Source organism: Balaenoptera borealis (genome assembly GCF_965194805.1).
Source record: "Balaenoptera borealis genome assembly, chromosome: 2".
Classification (NCBI taxonomy): Eukaryota; Metazoa; Chordata; class Mammalia; order Artiodactyla; family Balaenopteridae; genus Balaenoptera; species Balaenoptera borealis.
This window is the reverse complement of record NC_138867.1, coordinates 13,750,656-13,769,229: the sequence shown is the minus strand read 5'-3', so window position 1 is coordinate 13,769,229 and position 18,574 is coordinate 13,750,656. Positions and strand designations below refer to the sequence as shown.

Below are 18,574 nucleotides of genomic sequence, written 5' to 3'. Positions count from 1 at the left end.
AGAGACTTTGCTAGAGAGGAATACACTGTAACTAGGTACAGTGGATAATTATCTTTTATCTGAGAACGGCTTGGTCGTTTTTAGGGAATATAGACTTTTACAGTTAGTTGAGCGTAATTCTTTTTTTAACTTAAATACACATAGAGAAAGAATCCCCTTCAGTTCCTTCCCTTCTTCCATACTTCCTCCTTTCTTTTCTTTCTAGGATGTTCCTTTTGGCTCAACAGTCACTCTTAGCAGAGAGATACAGACATCTAGACCTTGGATTTCATGACTGTATTCTCTCTCCAGTGCTGCCTTAGATGCCTTCTGGCAGCAGCTGATGTACTTAGAATAGAAGGCTCTCTAGGCAAAAGCACATTCAGCTAGCTGTAAAGTTCTTCTTAGAAGGGGGAAATAAGAAAATATGATTTTTGAGACTTAGAGTGAGAATTTTATCTGGCATCATTTTGTTTATAAACCATTTTTATTCTCAGTTAGTCTCAATTTTAATGGTGTTTGTTCACCTTTATTTGCTTCTAGAGGGAAGTTGGTCCTTTTACTTATATTAAAGCTATACTGACTTTCAGATCTTCTGCTTGAGTCGGTAGCCTCTCAATTAGATGGAACTATCCCCGAACAAAGCATGACAAATTCGGCTTCTTACTTTGAAATCCTTCTCTTTTATCATCATCAATGCCTAAATTATAGCCTCTAACTGTACCTACTCAGACTCCAATTATATTACATAAATGCCTAAATTGTGTCATATCTTTCGCGACATGTTATTTCTGTAATAATGTCCATCTTTTCAGCTCTTAGCCAGAGTGAAAGGGCAATATAATCCAAAAGAGAGTGTCTGGTGTGTTAATCATTAATAAATCTGAAAAACATGTGTTTGATCAAGGCCATCTTTTCTCTTTGAGTAATTCTTTTTTTTTTTTAAACATCAGCAAGTTCTTCTGAAATTCATGATTGTCTCTCTGAAAGCTCTAATAACCGGTGTTGATTTCAAAACAGGCACTGGCCAATACTTTGTTACTTATAGTAAACCCCTAGTTGGCATTTGCGTTGATAATCAATCTTTGTTTGTTGCTTAAACCATTCAAAATTCCTCCGATATTTATGATTTCATTAAGTAGAAGATGCTGCATGCAAATAAGTACACTTCAGTTACAGAAAGCAGCTGTCAGAACACATTTATATTCCAGCAGCAGAGAAGAAATTAATCTCACAGTGGCTTCAATTCAAATTGGTATGATATTCCAGTAATAAATTCCCTGCCCAGATGGAAATATTTTCTTTATCATAAATATTTTAAAACACTTGATCTGTGTTAAAGTTGTACAGGACTGAAACTGATTTTAGATATTTTAAATATTTTAAATCAAGCCCCAAATAGAAAAAACATTTTGGTTTTGTAGAATCCATTTAAAAATATTTTCAAATTTTATATAGGTTCATCCTATCATATACATTCTGTAACCAAAGAGAAAAGCTCATCAAATGCTGATCTTGTCTGATTTGGAGCACCCAAAGAAAGCCCACATTTCTAGCTTGTATTAATTATATTTCTGTCCTATGTTTTAATGACACTAGTCATTCCTTTAATATTGAAATAAATTCTGAAAATAGCTCTTACTCTTTTCCTTCACTTATAGGATGATTTGTGGAAGAAGAGGAGGGAGCAATGATCACAGAATGTAAATGCTAAGAAACTGAGGTCCAGAGCCACGGAGCGCCTTCTGCAAAGTAAGCAAAGCAGTTAATAGCAGGGCTGGGACAGTAACACCCGATACTCGATGCAGAGAATAGTGTGCTTTTCAGTACTTTTTGCAATTTTAAGCAGCTGGTTCTGGTATAGTTATTTGTGTGTGTGAGTGTGACAATTCCCAGTTCCTCCACCCTAACTGTTACATTGTGAGTCAGTCCAGCAACAAGTCTCCCAAGAGCATCATGAGACAGTAGAGGACATGCAGGTCCATAGAAATGACTTTATACTCTTCAGCTTCCCTAGAATATGAATCGAGAATTAGGCATTTTGAGAGACTCTGCTTCTAACTCTAGCCATCACTGGAGTAGATCTTCTTCTCATCTAGACTGCTTAGAGATTAGTGGCCCCTCATAAATCACCACAGTTCCATCTTTCTTCTGAACCAATACTCTGAAATCCTCCAGGTGGTAGGTAGCCCAGAGGAGAAACACAACCCCTAAGGGTGGGTTTGTATCTTTGGAATCCTCTCTTGACCTTGACTCTCAAGCCGAAGGGACACGTAGGTCTGGACTTCAGAGTCCGCTTTAACATTCAGATGTCTGAATTTAGAAGAGTTGATGGGATCACCATAGCCATGTTGGTCAAATAGTGAGTTTCTTGAAGCTGGATGTTACTAACTTCCCAATCACGACTGCTCTCCTCCAACTGACATACAGCAAGTTTTATCACTGAAGAACACACCAAAAGCCAAACAGTAGAGTTCAAACTCTGAATTTAATCTTGAAACATAAGCTCCAAAATAAGATCCTTGCTGAATACCACACAAAAGGAGAAATGAACTGAGGGTAGATTAAAACAATGAGAAATGGACAGGAATTTACCAAACAACTCTTCCTTACCATGGATTAAAAACAAATTGATATTTCACTTGCTGATTCAGACTACATCTAGCCCACCTCTCACATTACAGGATATTCATTGGCAAAACTGAAGACTGGAAAATGCAGCCAATTTTGGAAAATGATACCAGATTCCTTGAAGAGCTGAGTCAAAGTTCTATGTTTTTCAAATTATAAACTATTAGGAAGGACAGGCTCTATCAGATAAACCCACTTGTATAAGACCTACACCAGTTTATATTTATTGATATTTAAAGACTTTTAGACAGTTGGAGACTGGGTGGCAGGATTTCTGGATCTTAGTCTTTGCTCTGATTTGGCTGGATGTACCATTGGCCAAGTTACTTTGCCTCTCAGTGATTTGATTACTTCTTCCGGAAAAACAAAGGTCTGTAATGAATTCATTTGTCCAATGCCTATCTCAGAGCACTGATTACCTGTCTGGCTATTCACACACTGCAGAACTGTGTGAGGAAGAAGAGACATGATTTGCAGGAAAGCCTTTTAAGAAGTAGGAATCATTGAATGAAAAAAATATGTTATCAAAATTATCTATCCTCTGCTAAAAAGATCCCCAGAGGAAAGAAGACCTAAATATTGGGCAGGCCATATAGAAACCAAAAGCGCATTCCCCAAATAATGGACTTATAGATAAATACAGACATTTACAGAAACCTAGATAAATGTTTGGTCTTCAAATCCAAAGTTCAGACCAAAATTTGTGCTGATTCTCCAAATATGTAATGATACATGTTATCATTTCTCGATAGTCTATTGTGTGTCAGGTAAAGGACAAGTTCTTTATGTATGTTCTCATGTTGAATTTTCATTTTTAGCCCACTCCTATTAAGTAGATATTATTATTTTCAATTACAGATGAGGATATTGAGGCACAGAGAAACGAGCTGGTTGCTTGCAGTCCCACCCCTAGAAAGTAGCAGAACTGAGATTTAAACCCCCAACAGTTAGACTATAAAACCACAGTCTTATCTACTATACTGTGTGGCACTGAGCTGAAAAGAGACAACTATAATGGAATTACTATAATTTCAAGGGTCAATAGGGGACCCCTAGTCAAAAGGCTTTGTTATTGAGAGGTCAATAGTTGACAAAAAAAAGGTCTTTCTACTTCACTCCTATTCCCTTTGTTCATCTGCGGGATAATAGGAGAGCATTGAATTCCATGTTTTGCTCGGAAATTGAGTATTATCCATGTAAGTACTGTCACGGAGAACCCTACTTTAAACTTTCTGCCGCTTTGCTCAAGAATAAAGGTTTTCAAGGACAAATATTGTTGCAGATTGTAACTTGACAGTGAATGTCTTGAAACTCTGCATAGTCATATTTGAAAGGAAGCCAAATTTATGAAAAAAAAAAGTCCACTTCAAAAGCTTAATGAAGGCAATTTGTCAACAATTTCACACATCATTTGCCCACAAGCTCTGAATAAAAGGTTTCCCAATTTACCTTTTTCCCACGTGAACTTCAGATCATATGCATTTAATGATTCATCAATCATCATCTTTCCCAGAAACTGAGATGCAAGAAGAATACAATCGAAGAGGTCTGTTAAAATATATTGTATGTGATATGCTTATTGTTTACATTTCTTTTTTTACCTAATGTCAGAGAATCGTACATGGAATGACATGAGTCTTTAAGATCAGAGTCTGGTTTAAGACTTAGGGTGAATTTGCTATATAACAAATTAAAACAACTTAACGTACCTTAGAATGTCTATATCTCAGACTTCTAAAAATTCTGTAGAGAATTAGAGGAGAGGAGAAAAACAGCTGTAGATGAATGAATATGACTTACAAGAGAACAAGCAAAGTCTCCCCATGGCACTTATTCTTTAAATAATTAACAAGAAACTCTTTGCAAAAGGACCTACTTGTCAAATAACTAACTTAAAACCGTTACTGTTGATTGTCAGCATGCTTTTGTAACCAAAATGCCTGAGGGATAAGTTGATGGAAAGTAATTAATAAGACCAAGAATAAGGTTTACTGCATGTAACTGATACTGTTTGTAAATCTGGGACTCATAAAGTATTGTTCTGATTGAGGAAGGAGATGCAGATGTTTCTGCTATTTTAGTAAAGGGAAGAAGTGTAAAACACTCCAACCAACAGAAAAGGGGGTGCAAAACATTTAGAGCTGCAATACTTACCACGACAACTATTTTCTGTTACATTTTTAATGTAAGGTAAAACTTCCCTATTACGTACTTGGGCAGCCCATATATGGGACTCAAGTGTGACATCAACAATGGCAAATAAAGGTAGTTTTATAAGACAAGATGAAATGTATGGTTGACCCAGATATCCAGATATTTTGGCAAAAAGAATTTTAATTGGAAAAACTGGTGGAGGATTTGAGAAAATGTTGGAATAAATTATTCGGATAATTTTTGGCCTTCAATATACTTTTTCAGCATAAAGAAGAATTCTGTTTGCTAAACTCTTTGGGCCATGATGATTCATAGTACTGGTGGTGGAATTTGGTATGTATTTGTGCGTGTGTCTCTGTGCACACGTATTTATGTTTATGCTTGCAAGTACTTTGTCAGAATGAAATGTTTGGGCTACACTTACTACCCACCTGATTTTAATTAGTGTTACCAGATATTTACTGAAATCATTAAAGTTTTTAATTTAGAGATAATTTGGCAAAGGGCAATTTGCTGCTATTTACATTTAAATAGATGTGAAAAAATGCACTGATGTTTTCTCAGACAGACCCCAGGGCAGTTTCATGTTCAAGCTCTGGAAGACCTGCTCCCCTTGAATGTGGGAGGAACCTGTTACTTGCTTCCAAATATAGCAAAAGTGGTGAGATGTCACTCCATGCTTATATTATGAAACACACACACATACACACACACACACACACACACGTGGCGTTGCCCTGGCACATCTGCATGTAAGAGTTTGTATCACAGAAATTCTCATCACAGAGTTACAAAAATCTACCTCTTTCCAGTGCTTTGGTTTTAAGCAGACCAACCATTAGGTCAAAATGAGATACACAAAACAACCTTTAAAAAGAAGAATGAAGTAGGAGGACCCACACTTCCCAATTTCAAAACTTATATTAAAGCAATGGTAATGAAGATGGTGTGGTACTCGCACCAGGATATACATGTAGATTAATGGAACTGAGATTTCAGAAACGAGCCCACCTATCTATGGTGAACTGATTTTCAGCAAGAATGCCAAGACCATCCAATTGGGAAACAGTAATCTTTTCAACAAATGGCACTGGATCAACTGAATAGTCACATGCAGAAGAGTAAAGTTGTGCCCCTACCTCACACCATATTAAAAACTCAAAATATATCAAAGATTTAACTGTAAGAACTAAAACTATAAATCTCTTAGAAGAAATGGATAAATCTTCATGATGTTGGATTTGACCATTCTTGGATTCTTGGAGGATTCTTAGATATGATACCAAAAGCACAAGCAACAAAAGAAAAGAGATAAATTGGACTTCATCAAAATTAAAAGCCTTTGTGTTTCAGAAGACATCATCAGAAAGTGAAACAACAATCCACAGAATGAAAGAAATTATTTACAAATCATATCTTTGATAAAGGACTTGTATACAGAATATGTAAAGAACACTTACAACTTAATAATGAAAAGACCTCCCAATTAAAAAATAGGCAAAAGATCTAAATAGACATTTCTCCAAGGAAAATATGCACATGACCAATAACCACATAAGATGCTTGATATCATTAGTCATGAGGAAAATGCAAATCAAAATCACACATGAGATGCAACTTCACATCTTCTAGAGTGGCAAGATAAAAAAGGCAGACAATAACAAGTATTGGCGATGATGTAGAAAAATCAGAACCCTCATACATTGTTGGCAGGAACATAAGATGGTGCCATCACCTTGGGAAAAAGTCTGGCAGTTGCTCAAAAGTTTAAACTAGATGACCCACCAATTCCCCTCCTTAGGTATATATCCAAGAGAAATGATAACGTATGCCCACACAAAATCTTGTACACAAATACTTAGAGCAGCATTATTCATAATAGCCAAAAGGTGGAAACAATCTAAATCTCAACAGACATAGATAAAATATGGTATATCCATACACTGGAATATTATTGAGCCATAATAAGGAATGAAGTACTGATACATGTTATAACATGGAAGAACCTTGAACAGATTAAGCTAAGTGAAAGAAGCCAGTCACAAAAGACCACATATGACTTCATTCATACAAAATGTCCAGGACAGGGAAATCTGTACACAGTTGGACCTCCATACCATGGGTTCCACATCTGTGGATTCAATCAATCTTGGATTGAAAATATTCAAACAAACAGAAAAATTTTCGGGAAGTTCCAAAAAGCAAAACTTGAATTTGCCATGAGTTGGCAACTATTTACATAGCATTTACATTGTATTAGGTATTATAAGTAATCTAGAGATGATTTAAATATATGGGAGGATGTGCATAGGTTATATGCAAATGGTATGCCATTTTAATATGAGACTTGAGTGTCTATGGATTTTGGTTTCTGTGGGGGTCCTGGAACCAATTCCCTGTGGATACTGAGGGACAACAGTATAGAGAAAGTAGTTGCCCAGGGCTGGAAGAAGTGATGGGGTGATAGGGGATTGACAGATAAAAGGTGTCTTTTTTAGGTAATAAAAATGTTTTAAAAGTGACTCTGGTGATTCTTGCACATATCTGTGAATATACTAAAAACCATTCAATTGTACACTTCAGATGAGTGAATGTATGGTATGTGAATTACATCTCCATAAAACTGTTTAAAATGAGATTCAGTGGACAAAATATACACATCATTTATACCAAAAGTATACGTGGAGACAGTCAAGACACATCTTGAGACACTGTTTCAGCACAATTGACTTCTGTTATTATACAAAGAGTTATATTGAGCAAAGGAAAGAAATTTGATTTGCTAATCACCAGCTGTAGGGCACTTAACTTGACTTAAGGGTAATGAAATACGATAGTGATATATCACCTAAGGTCCTTGTCAGAAAATTCCTCAAACCTAGCTCATGGAGTTGGTGAACGTATTCAGAACAGATAGGGTGACACAATCCCTGAGTTATACAGAATTGGCAGAGAGACATGGTCATCAAGACTTGAGATGGAGCTATGATTATCTGAGCTATTGTGAGTAGCTACAGTGCAAGCCCTGACAGTTGGCTTTTCCTTTTGTAGTGCAAGTGCCTAACTTAAGCTTTGACTACCTAGGCATGCCCTTCAAATGTGGCTCTCTCAGATAAACACATCGCCAGCTACTCTACTAGGTAAAGAGCCCGGCTGCCTCCTCACCCCATTCTTTGAGAGATCTCGGTTCATTCTGATAACTGACCATTTGGGCCATTTGCTTTCTTCTCTTCCTGTGCTTTAAGTTCCCACTCTTATATTTTAAAATCACCAATAAAGGATGAGCCCTAGAAACCCTAAGCCTTCACCCTGGACCCCAATAAAAGCAGACCCCAGGCCCCGCTCACTCTCTGTCCCTCTCTCTCCCTCTCTTTCCCCTGCCCACCCGTGAATTCAATGCGTGGCCCCAGACATGCCAAGTAATTTCCAGAACCTGTGGGTAGTAAACCTTTTTGTCAAAGTTTCCTAATGGTTATTGTTAAGGGCATCTTGCAGTCATATGAATCTCAAGGGGCTGGTCCAGCCACAACGTTAGTTATTGAAAGGCTGAGACCAGTACACAACAGTAGCCGTTCACAGTCAAGAAATCCCCCCCCAGCCCCCATAATGTACATGTACATTCAATACAGTGTCTTGACCAAAACTTTTCATATGTTCCCGAGACACACGTGGATTGTGTTAACATTTACTATTGTTTTCCCAGTCTTTGGGAAAAAAACATGCAAACCTAAGAAATGAGAAAAAGGAAGTAGCATGGCCTACGTAGTGACATAATTAAGGTGTGTTTCTACTCTAATAAAATGGTTTCCAAAGAATATTATGATCAGTACTAAAAAATTCAGACGTAGAGGAAAATTTGAAAGATTTTTATTCCTATGGTTATCTTCGCACTTTGTGTGAGGTCTGTTCATTGATGGGATCACTCAAAGCTGGTAATATATTGATACAGCTCTATGGCATTCTACCATTCTCATAGTTATTTGATATTGTATGGCTAAGCGTTACTCTAACATCATGAAGAGTCAGTGATTAAGAAACAAGAAATTTTTTTACAGGAGCATTCCACTATAAGCTTGGGAGTCAATACTATTTGACAGTCCAAATAGTACCACCAAGTAGACAAGTCCAGTGCCACAGTCTGGCTTTCTAGCAGGTCTGAAGAGGCTCAGGAATGATCATCTTTGTGGGAAAAACAACAGCATATGGAAAATCTAGGGTAGTTTGAAGGTACTTTTGTTTTTGTTGTTGTTTTGAGCATTTATATTATGTTTTTGACACATCTTTATTGAGTGAACACCTGTAGTGTCATGTTGAAGTTTTGTGGGTATTCCAAAATCTTTCTGTGACTTAATTACAGCTCCTTCAGAGGTTAAACATTTCCCCCCTTTTTGGAAGCTCTTATTTTTTTCCCCCCCCATTATTTTGGGCTTTCAGATTCACTATAGTGTGTTTAGGTGTGGATGTTATTTCATTCAAACTCTTAGACAGTCAAATGGTTCTTTCCATCTGAAAACTCATGGAAAATATTCTTCTATTAATTTGAGTAATTCTTCCTCTCCATTTGCATTTATTCTTTTTTTTCTTTTTTAACCAGAACTCCTATTAGACAGATAATGGAATTTCTGGATCTATTTTCTAGATTTCTTAATTTTTTCTTTTATTTCTTCTATTTCTGTGCTATTTAACACTATATTCTGTGGACACTCACAACTTGAGGTTTTAGCTTCTGAATTCAGTCTTTATTAACTAATCTGTAGTTTTAGTCGGCTCCATCTTCTTAGTTTTGTTTTTATTTCAATGACCGCAATTTTTCATCTCCGAGATCTCTAACAGATTATTTACGTAGCAACCGCCTCCTGATTTATCCTGTCCTATCTTTCTCAGGTTAATAATGACACCTTATTTTTTTAATTTTTATTGAAAAAGTGATTTATGCTCATGGTAAGAGCAAAAAAAAAAAAAACGTAGCCTCAATGAGCAAATAATGAAAATTATCTTCTTCTTATCTAGGACCAGCAGAGGCCTGTGGTCAACAGTTTCTTTTTTGTGGGTATATAATTCCAGAAATTTTCTATGCATATAAAAGCATATATTTTTATGTGGGTATGTAAAAATTTGTAAACAAAAAAGTTGACATACTATATGTACTTCTGAATTATGCCTATTTTTGTTATTTCTTTTCATTATTTCACATAAAATTTGGGGGTTAACTTCATATTCATACATCAGAATTATCTTTTTAAACTACACTTTCTCATAATTCACCATATGGATCAGCATGAATCATTCATTTACTATCCTATTGATAAATATTTAGACTTTTTTTTGCCATTACAAACAATGCTGTAGTAAACATGTCTACACATCTGTTTTTACACTCATCATGTGAATATAAGTTGTAGGATGAATTTCTAGAAGTATAATTACCAAGTCTAAATGTATACACATTTAAAACATTGACAAAGATTACCAAATTGCCCTCCAAAAGCTTGTACTAAGAATTTGCCTATTTCCTTGTAACCTTAACAAAACTGTGTATTATAAACTTTCTGATCTTTATAAATTTGATTGTTAGAGATGGTGTCATTGTTTATTTTGCTTTTCTGTAATTATGAGTGAGAGCTTTAAATTTTATGGATGATCTTTTCATACATTTGTAAGTCATTTGGATTTTTTTCTATTAATTAAATTAATTAATTACGTAGTCTTTGCTTATTTGTCTGTTGGATTATTGGTAATTTCTCATTGATTTGTAAGAGCTCTTTATAGTGTAAAGTGATTAGCTCTTTTTCTGCCAGGTAGGTTGCAAATTTTTCCACTTTTTCACTTTGTTTTTAGTTTTACTGCAATACAGTTATTTAATACTTTTCTTCATTGTTTGTAAGATCTTTGTCATTCTTAGAAAGGTCTTTCTCATGCCAAAATTGGAAAAAATATTCAGCCATGTTTTCTCCTATTACTATTATTTTACATGAAATTTATTTCTGTTGTAAATAATGAAGAAGCAAGTCAAATAATGTCTTCCTCTATTGAGTATTCCATCTATTTGTCACAAATTGACTAGCACTTTTATCAGATGCTAAATTATCATATGATTATATTTCTTTCATGTCCTCTTCTATTTGCTAATAACTCTGCTTCCTTGGGTGTTAGTTCTTTGCTGAATTTGATGACTGATCATATTGATATACTGAAATATTTGGTAATTCTTGGTTATGTGCTTTATAGTTGAGATTCTCTGTGCCCCTAACTGTGAATTTGCTTGGGAACTGCTGCTAGCATTTGTTATGGAAGGAGCAGAATCTTATTCTGCTAGGGAATGCCAGTACCTTATTGTCTGGTGCTGGCCCTCCCTCTACTCACAGGTATCCTCAGACATATTGGGCACTTCTCTGATTCTCTGGATCTAGTGCCCACACTCACTGTTCTAGGTGGAAATAAAGAGCCCTGCTGTGTCTATGTGTCACTAGATATAAGTTAGCAATTGGTGGAGAAGCACGAACATTCTTAGCTGTTCCTGTGGCTTACCAAAGCAATCACCCAAGCAGTTGCTGCAGGTCCTCTTCCTACTCCCTGTACCCATTACCTCTGGGCTAGAGCTTCTGTGAAAGTGGCTCTACCTTCTGCAGAAGTCCTGTCTGCATGTGCCATTGGCCGTTGTGCCATCAAACTTGTCTGCCTTCTGTTAATCAAGGATTCCTCCAAAATTTTGATCCTTTGATGGCATATCCTTGTTTTCTAGCACTGTTATAAATAATCTCTTTTGTGTCATTGCTAATTTGGGGTGGGAATGGCAAGTAGGCGTGGACAAGCAGTTGGTGTGCCATTTTGACCCAAGCTATGGCTCTCTTCCTTCTTAACAGGATCTTATACTATTTCCATTGATGGAATCTAGAATATTCTTCATAAACTAAGGCCTAGGACTATCCATTTATCATGGAACTTTCAGCATCATTAACTGTATGGTCCTTGCAATTTCAAAGAGTATTGTCTTATCATTAGTTCCCCTACAGCAGAGCCTGATACAAGGACTTATATGCGATAGTTTATTTGGAAGAAAATCCTAGGAATCATGAGTGAGCAGGGGAAGAGAATGACACAGGGAAGGAGAAAAACTTGCCAAAATGGTGCATTATCAAGGTTATCACTGCAGGCAGTGGAGGTTCAATTCCACTGGTAATGCAAGATACACGTATAAAATGCATCTTGGAATTGCCCACCTGAAGGAGGGGCAACATGCCCATTGTATTGGGGGTCCATTGCTGGTGTATTAACTTAAGCATATGCAGATGTTGACCTGATGAATGAGGAGGCTCAAGCCACCCTCACACGGGGTCAGCAAGTAGGTCCCTCAGCATCTGTACTCCCACTTTGAGGAAGGGAAAACCCCAGGGTCATTTTGATTAAAGACAGAGTTTTAGTACATTCACACAAAAGATGTCAAGTCACAAGATTTATTACTTACAGATCCCAGGAATGGGGCAATGAGCTTGGGGAAGGGCAGTCCTCTATTCCAGGTCATGAGGGAGCAGGAGATAGACAGCAGGGTAGCAAGCAAGCGCCTGCTACTTATAAGGTGGCTGGGACAAAGGTCACTCACTCACTGTTCATGGGCTGGAAAAGGTGTCTCAGGAAAAGCAAAGCAGGAACTTGGGGCAGGGATCCTGCTCAGGTCCTTATCTAAATGTCCAGACTCTGGGTGTGAGCAGGGTTGCCGTACTGTAAAATGCCCAGGCAGTAACTCAAATAACTGTTTTCTCATCACACCCATTTACCAGCTGGCTCCTTTCGCCTGTTGGTTGAGCAATTTCCCTCGGGGACTTTACCTCCGCTTTTCACGTGTGTGTGCCAGCTGGCTGAGCAAGTCCCTGCAGAGTCAGAGAAGAAATCATGCCCCAAACAAAAGATGACCAGGCTCCCGGAGGAGAAAAGATGCCCTGAACAAGCTTGAGGTAAAGAACTGCCAGCATGAGGTGATCCTAAATTTAAACTATCCAATGCATCTGCAGCTGAAATCAGATATCAGTCCAGGTGACTGATGTCAGCTCCTGATGCATCTGAGAAAAGTACGCACTGGTCTTGGCAAAGTGTCTTATGAGAAAAAGATCATAGAACCTATTTTGAAAGGTCATTGCCATATTACAACTACTTTAAGAGTTCCTGGGCTGAATGCAATTGGAGTTTATTTGTGATCCTCCATCAATGCATACAAGATACTTTTCTCAGTCTCTGCAGCCTGAGCAGGGTTTGCTATACCTGAAGACACATGAATATAGTGTGAATCCCACCAGAACTCTCTATCTGTGCTTTTTTTAATTTTTAATTTTTTGGCCATGCCGCGAGGCATGTGGGATCTTAGTTCCCCAAACAGAGATCAAACCCCCGCCCCCTGCAGTGGAAGCACAGGGTCTCAACCACTGGACCGCCAGGGAAGTCCCTCTATCTGTGTTTTATAAACAGCATTTATGTTAGAAGCTGATTTAACATTAGTATGATATGTAATATAGTCTTCCTTATACAAGAATGGCAAGTACGTGACATATGTTTCCCACTGTCAATAGACTATATAGCCTCTCAGTTATATACACTTCCCCATGGGATCCACATGGGACCTCAGAATGCTTCTCAGCACAGTGCTCCAAGTTGGCATTTTAATTCTAGTTTAGTTGCCATTTAGAGTATAATAAATTTTCTTGTTTTATTAGCATCATCAAATTTACTCAATCCCAAAGTGTTTCATCAAAAGCATCACAGGCACTATAACATCCAAGAAATTGCCAAAGCTCATATGTTAAGATAAATAGCACGGCTTGGCAATAAAGCTAAGATGACCCTCACCACGTTGTTAGTCCTGTTTGCTGATTTTAGATCTCTGAACAGAACAGTGACTAATAATGTTGGTAAATCTTGTGTATATACCGCAAGTTCATAAGTATGCAATAAAGTGTCCGGATTGTAGTACAGGCAGTTCTCACTATGCATGGTGCCATGTTATCTAAAACATGTGCACATGAACTACATCCTTGCTTTGCACAATTCATTGGTAACCGAGGTTTAATCTGCATTGTCACTGCACCGTGCCAAGTGAAGGCACGGTTCTGATATGTAATACCTGTGTATAATGTAACTCACAAATGGTCAGAATTACAGAATAGTAACCTGGCTTGGTATCTTCCATGCTTTCTGCTCCAGTGTAGAAAGTCATGAAGCACATGAAGTTTAAGACCAGGTTTACTGACGGAAGCTGTGCGCTACAATATGTCTGTGATCCATGTATCTAAGCATACGTTCTCCTTAAATTGCTGGGGAGAGGAAATACTCTGTGGCTTGAAAAAGCACTTGAGAATTTCTACCAACTGTTATTTTCATCTTTTAAAAATAAGATCCCATGCTTATTGCCAGAATATCTTGGTTCAAAGTAGTAGCGAAAGCAGACTAAAGATAAGTGTGTCTTCAACAACAGGCCAGTATAGAGACAACAGCTACTTTGGTCCAGCTCTGCTAATTACTGAATATTTGGGTACTGCCCCCATTCATATATTGAAATCCTAACAACTCCCAATGTGAGGATATTAAGAGAGTTGGGGCCTTTGGGAGGTACTTAGGTTGTGAGGGTGGAACCCTCATGAATGGGATTAGTGCCCTCGTAAGAAGAGACTTGAGAGCTGGCTTCCTCTCTCTGCTCTCTGCCATGGGGGGTACACTGGGAGAAGGCTTTCTGAAAACTAGGAAGAGGCTTTTACCAGACACTGGATCTGCCAGCACCTTGATCTTGGACTTTCCAGCCTCCAGAACTGTGAGAAATAAATGTTTGTTGTTTAAGCCACCCAGTCTATGATATTTTTGTTAAAGCAGCCCAAATTGACTAAGACAAGCACCATTCCAAATTGCATAGCATGCAACCACAAAATGGTAAAAGGAGGAGCATCATTCGTTGATTTTTAATGACGTTAATATAATATTTCTGTGGTTAATGACCAAAGTAGCCATTGTCCCTATACTGCACTCTTGTTGGAGCTATACTTATCTCTAGCCTGCCTTCAGGACAAAAGGCTAAGTTACAGTTAGAAAAACTTTGTCTTGCAAACAAGTTTGGGGAATTCTAGAATTAGAACAAAACAAGCAGTTATTTTAAAGTATGTTTATTGAAAGGTTACTATCAAGTTTCAGTTTCTGCTCCTGTCTATTGTTTGTGGTGTTGCTAATTGCCATTTTTACTTGCCAGTACCATTCTCTCAGCTTTTAAAAATGTCCAGCTCCCCAAACATGATGCTTCAAAGTAGACTCATTCTGTTGCAAGGAACGAAGTACGAATAATTTTAAAACTAGAAGGATCCATGAAAAAATCCACTAGTCTGATTTTTTCATTTTAAATATGAAAAACTGATACCCAAGATTTTAAGTGATGTGGCCAATGTCTCATAACTTTTTAGAAGCAGAGCTCTATCTTTCTCTAGATCTTCCATTCTGGGAAGTAGCATAGAACTGTTTTGCCAGCATATAGATAATTCCTGGGAGGAAACACGGAAAATATAAAAGAATTGCTTTCGTAGGCAGATTTCTGGGTAATTTCCCTCATTTTTAACTTCTTTTATTGTTATTACAATATGTTGTTACAGTGAATAAAAATGGGGAAAAATAAGAAAGAAGCAAATTGCAAACAATTAGATTTACTAGGTCTTTGTGAAAATAACATATTTAACATATGTTTCTCGAGAATATAGCAGCCTGGAGGAAAAACAGTTTTGAAATAACAGCATCGAGAAGTATTTTTCTGACTCAGGCCTTGCCCACAGGATTGCAAGAAATTTAGCCTCCCTTAAATTCTTCCCAACTAGTTCAGAAAGTGATTATCTGGGGGCATTTCATATAAGCACATATTCTCATTCCTCTAGCTCCACGTTAAGCCTACCAATTCTTTTTTTTTTTAATGTATTTATTTATTTTTGGTTGCATTGTGTCTTCATTGCTGTGCATGGGCTTTCTCTAGTTGCAGCGAGCGGGGGCCACTCTTCGTTGCGGTGCGCGGGCTTCTCATTGCGGTGGCTTCTCTTGTTGTGGAGCACGGGCTCTAGGCGTGCGGGCTTCAGTAGTTGTGGCTCGCGGGCTCTAGAACGCAGGCTCAGTAGTTGTGGCGCATGGGCTTAGTTGCTCCGTGGCGTGTGGGATCTTCCCGGACCAGGGCTCGAACCCGTGTCCCCTGCACTGGCAGGCAGATTCTTAACCCACCATGCCACCAAGGAAGTCCAAGCCTACCAATTCTTATTCACTATGCTCTGCTGCTTCTTCTCTGGGTCACTTACCGAGACACCCCCTGCCTTCTATCCAGAGAGAAGTTTGGGAATCAGAAGCAGTCTATGGAGATGGTGCCACGTATCCCAGATAGCTGTGTCTGGATTATTCTCTGCTGACCAGGCCTCTTGATAACGAAAGCAGCCATGGCAAAGAGCTCCTGACTCCTTGGCCCAGCACACTTTTGTGATACTTACCTGAGGAACGGGGTCCAAGTGCTGTCTGGGAAAAGACCTTGCCCCACATGATTTCAGACTGAGTGCTTCTTAGGGAGAAAACAAATGTGGGCCAAGGTATGTTTGCTGGGAAGTCATTTGGGAGCCAACTGGCCTCACTCTGTGACACCAAAGTGGATACAGAGCATCTGCTTTCACTTCTGTTTTGGGGTCCAGAGCCAGTGCTGGATTCTCTTGGAGACATAAAGAACCAGTCCAAGGGAAGCATCCAGCTACCTCCTGAAGGGTTAGAGTTTGCAAATCCCACGCTGGGGCAGCAGACCACGGCTCCTTTGCAGATAGGTCTAGTGGCGTTTTTGAGGAAGTGGGTTGGGTCATCAGACTGAGAGGGACAATGGGTTTGAAGTGGAAATGTAGAAAGAAAAGACGACCAAAGGGATAGAGGGACATTGAGAGGAAGAGAGGGTTCCCCTGAAACTCTCTGCAGACCCACCGTGACACGTTTCCCATCCTCAGAGGAAACGAGTGTCTCTCCTGGCTCTTCAATAAAACAACAGCTTTACCTCCATCTGGGTCAGTGTGTATGGAGGTTGGGAAGATGGGGTGGTGGTAGCCAGGAAGGACCCAACACCTGTTTCCCGATTGGCCAGATGGGAACAAGGGCCTCGGGAGGGTGGAGATGAGGGTGGAGAGTAAAGTAATAGATGGAAGGAGGATGAGACTCCCAAGTGCATGCAACTCGAGTCCCTGAGTCACTCGGCACCACGGTTTCCTTGCCCTTTCCCCTGCCCTGTGGCTACAGAGACAGCCATGCTGCCTAGTTCCCGGAAGCAGCGTTCAGATCAGCGTCCGTGCGGATGGTGGCCTCTGGGGGCATGACATGTGGATTTGTTTGTATTGCTGTATAACAGATTACCACAATTTAGTGGATCAAAACAATACTAGTTTATTTTCTTACAGTTCTGTAGGTCAGAAGTCCAAAATCATTTTCACGAGGCTGAAATCAAGGTGTTGGCGAGCCCGTGCTCCTTTTGAAGGCTCTAGGGGAAAATCTGTCTCCTCGTCTTTTCCAGCTTCTAGGAGCGGCCTGCATCACTGACTCGTGGCTGCTTCCTTCATCTTCAAAGCCAGCATCGTAGCATCTTCTCTCTGACCTCTGCTTTCTTCCTTGCTTCTTCTTATTCTGACTCTGATCTTCCTGCTTCCCTCTTAAAATGACCTTTGTGATTACACTGGCCTCAACCAGATAATCCAGGATAATCACACCAAGTTTAATGACTTTCACGAAGTCCCCTTTACCACGTAAGGTGACATATTCACAAAACAGGGGATCTGGATATAGGCATATTTGGCGGGGGCATTATTCAGCCTACCATAAGGTGCATAGTCTGTGCAGATGCCTATGGAGGCCCTGGGAAGGGACTTCTCCACCCTTGTTGGTGAGGCTGGCTTTGGACTTGGGCCATGTGGCCCTACTTCTTATGCATTGGCTTCCCAGGCTCATGGGCCACACCCACTGAACTGAAGGCTGCATTCCCTGAATATTCTGTCCTATCATTATTGTGTGGACCATAGTCACTAGTCAATTGTTATGAACAAATTTCATACTCCTTTACTCAATCTTTCCCAAGGATGACTCTCTCTCCTGGAGGCTCTTGTGCAGAGAGGGCCCTCTCACATCAGCCCTCTGATGTTTTGATATCATATGTTTTGATATCATATGTTTTGATATGTTAACAAAACATATCAGAAAGCCCATGTGTGTCTGGATCCTTAGGGTGGATACACGTTAGACCCTTGAGCTAGGATCCTTCTGCCATCATGACTCAAGATAAAATTTTCTCAGGCTGAAAATATACACCAGTAAAGCAACCTGTTGATCTATTTATTTTCAATAAAGTAACTAATAATTTTGAGGGGACAAGATTTAAGCAAAACCTACATGATATCAATTGTAATAAATTATTACCTTAACTATGCAGTTTGGAAAAATTATGTTTGGCATTATGTAAATGCAGCCTTTTCCAATAACATAAAGTGTTTATTCTATTAAAAATGTATTACCTTAAGGTAATTAGAAAGCAGATTTGCCAAAACCAAATCAGTATTAATACGGATACTACTGTTAATACTGATAACAATGATAATAAGATCCTCACATAAATAATGAATGCTCTAGTCTCATGGCCCTGTCGGCTCATGCACAAACCAGGAATGCTAAGTGGTAACCACATCTATCCTGCTTCATGTTCCAACACCTGATTATCTAGGGATAGGATAAAGTGGCTGAATAGATATCACCTTCTGGTGCTCTTTTTAAAAACAATATAATATAAAAACTG

General features: G+C 38.8%; 1 protein-coding gene across 7 annotated transcripts in view; it reads left to right on the top strand.

The window, feature by feature from the left end:
• The window catches only part of LOC309623431 (uncharacterized protein), a 53,351-nt gene that overhangs the window by 13,213 nt on the left and 21,564 nt on the right, over window positions 1-18,574 (top strand). For 5 of the 7 annotated variants that reach the window (XR_014241373.1, XR_014241374.1, XR_014241375.1 and 2 more), the window contains one exon: window positions 1,641-18,574. This exon is cut by the window's right edge. The gene's annotated coding sequence lies outside the window, so the exon portion shown is untranslated. The remainder of the gene's footprint in view (window positions 1-1,640) is intronic. The other 2 variants (XR_014241372.1, XM_082380373.1) reach the window with 2 other exon arrangements.